Source organism: Polyodon spathula, chromosome 47, assembly GCF_017654505.1.
Source record: "Polyodon spathula isolate WHYD16114869_AA chromosome 47, ASM1765450v1, whole genome shotgun sequence".
Classification (NCBI taxonomy): Eukaryota; Metazoa; Chordata; class Actinopteri; order Acipenseriformes; family Polyodontidae; genus Polyodon; species Polyodon spathula.
This window is the reverse complement of record NC_054580.1, coordinates 1,155,729-1,158,639: the sequence shown is the minus strand read 5'-3', so window position 1 is coordinate 1,158,639 and position 2,911 is coordinate 1,155,729.

Sequence of the window (2,911 nt, the reverse complement as noted above, 5' to 3'; positions counted from 1 at the left end):
AATGTGCTGCACCAGCAAATAATTGAATATATCTTTAAATTAGCATTAAATTCAGTAGTTCGGGACAAGCACCAATCACAAAATCGTTTAGTACAAATATTTATTGTGGAGAATGCGGAGTATGCGATTTTTAAGAGAAGTATGTTGTATATACATATTAATTTGGCATCAAAGCTAACTTGGTTTGAGGGCTTGCTGCCTGGCCGACTGGACAAGGCAGAGACCAAAAAGAACAAGCCGGGCTCAATGCCAGGATTCGTATTGAATACAGCCCACTTGAAGGTTTAGCCAACCTTTAACAAATGATCATCTGCACGCAGGAGACGAAAACAGAACCCATTTTTGGGAAACAAACCTCTGGGAACCCATGACTTGATTGCCCTTCTGGGCAGGCTACTAACGCTTAAGAGCACATTTTTGTAAAAGCATTTTTAGGATCCATAACATTTGTTCTAATGTAAACTTGGTAAGCACTGGAGGACCAACAACCTAACCATTTGATAAGGGAGCCTGAAACTCCTTGGCAAGAAGCTGCTATGATTCTGAAGGAATGACCAGAGAACTGTTCAGCTGTGAATCTGGACCTGGAAAGAATCTGGCGAAGGTGAAAGAAGAAGAACCGATGACGGGTGACGATTGTTCCGTTTTCGTTAATAAACAGCGGGTCTGAGGGTGATGTGCCCTGAGAAAGACGCAGATGGATAAGAGAGAAAGCTACCATGGGAGTTTAATTTATAAACGAAATAGGAAAGGGTTCCCTAATCTTCCTGGTCAGTTTTACTTCTTTTGAGCAGGAAGAAAAAGGTATCAGATGAGGTGAGATACAGGGGTGAATCTGGGGGTTGAATTTGAGAGTGATGTAGACTCTGAGCAGCTAAGGAACCCAAGAAGTTTAAAAGAAAAGGGCTTTAAGGTTTATTGAAAAACTGGGAGGAGTAGCCGGTACGGATGAGAGGCACCAAGAGAGTACGTTGGTGGTGATAGGTGGTGATATTGATCAATGAAACCCTTTCAGGATTAGTGAAATTTGTGAGTTGATGAGTGTAGAGCTGGGACACCAAAAATGAATGTGAGAAAAACTGGATGCCGGAATTTGAAATTTTAATGGAGGAAACTCTTATAGCTCTGTTCTTAAGGGACATAATACAGGATGATACTATAAGCTGAAAATGAAGAGAAGGAAATGTTGAATGCAATGAGAATTTTTAAAGTGATTCCAGGATGACCAGCACATTTGCAGTAAGCAGGGAGTGATTCTGAGAATACTTGTTTCTTGAGCCTGCAGAATTAGGGAATGCAGCGGTTGGCAAACATGAATATCAGGTCTGAAAAGGGAGGAATCTGAGTTGGCAGGAGGTCGTCTTCGGGATCTAATGCTCTGAATCTCTGCATTTGGAAACGAGAAAGAGAATTGGTGATTACACTCAGCTGGCTGAGTGTTGAGCTCTGAAAATGAACTGATGAATAACAGATAACCAGGTAATCCTTATGAATATTCTCATTATATGGTGGGAGGATGAACGACCTTTGTTAATTTGGACTGTATCTGAATTATCTGAGTAGAGAAGAATGGATTTTTGGGCCCAGGAAGAACCCCAAAAGAATGCGGCTACAGCAACTAGATTCCATACAATGACGTGGAGTGATCGGGTACAAGAATGGAGATGAATTCTTCTGGCCATGGAGCAGAAAATAATTTTCCCCTGTAGTATCCTCCAAAGCCGAGAGAGGGACCTGCAACTGTGAACAGTTGAATGTGTTCGTGCAGCAGGTGACAGTCGACATAAAACAAAGCAATGCTGTTTCATTCTTTTATTAGGAGCTCCCACAGGCAGCGTTCCTTACGTCAAAAAGGATCCATGAGTATGACATATCCTCTTTGCATATTTTAAATGGCCTAGGGGGGACCGGACAGAAAAGTTGAAATATGATACAATACGATCCCCCCCCCCACCCCCCACCCCGAAGCTGAAAATTGGGAATCCAGGGGAAGCCTAGAAACTCGATGGAAGTGAGAGGAACCAAGGTCTTTTCTAATACTAAGGGGATGCCGAGGTTTGAAAATAATGATTTGAAAATCATTATCTTCTGGGCAGGGTAAGTGCGGTGAAAATCTAATTTGAAGAAAATCATCCAGGAGATGCAGCAGAAAAGGAATGCAGTGTTATTAAGGAGGATCCAGCACAGCACTTCTGACATTATTGAATATCTTGGGGCTGCTTTTGCAGCCCAACGTCAGGTGAACAGAAAAGTTACATTTGGAACGCCACTGTACTCCAAAGAGGTGCCTGAGGGCAGGGTCAATGGGCATGATTTTAAATGCATTTGATATATCGGCTTTAGCCAGCCATGTGTTTTTGCCAGAAATTTTGATGATGAATATGGTGTGGTCGATTTTTGCATATTGCAGGGAGAAATCTTTGTGAGGAATTAAACTATTCAAGCTGGGTGTGGTGGATTTATGGTGAGCTGAAATGAAGGAAGTTAAATACGGAATAGGACAGGTTTCTTCATTGAAGTTATTACAAATCTGGCAGCCTCCAGAGTATGCAGTATTGCGGCCCTGACCATCTTTTGCTCTGGAGGGGATGAAAAGATGAGGAGGATTGCAAGGGAGGGACGTGAGGGGACGGGGTGTAGGGCCGGTGGGGTGAGCGGTGGAACCACATACCGAGCATGCTAGAAGCTGAAGACCTGTGAAAAAACAGGAGAATATGTATTGGTCCAGTGCAGCCCAGTAGATTCTCTGGTTCCATTGTTGGAGACAGGCAGCGGCTTTGACAGAGAAGGCTTTGTGGTATTCAAAGAAATGGGAACCTCCGAATCTATCTGAGAAGTCTAAAACGATCGCCAATCATCCAACTCACGCTGGCGTTTGGGAAAGAACTTGTATATGATGTCCCTGAAATGG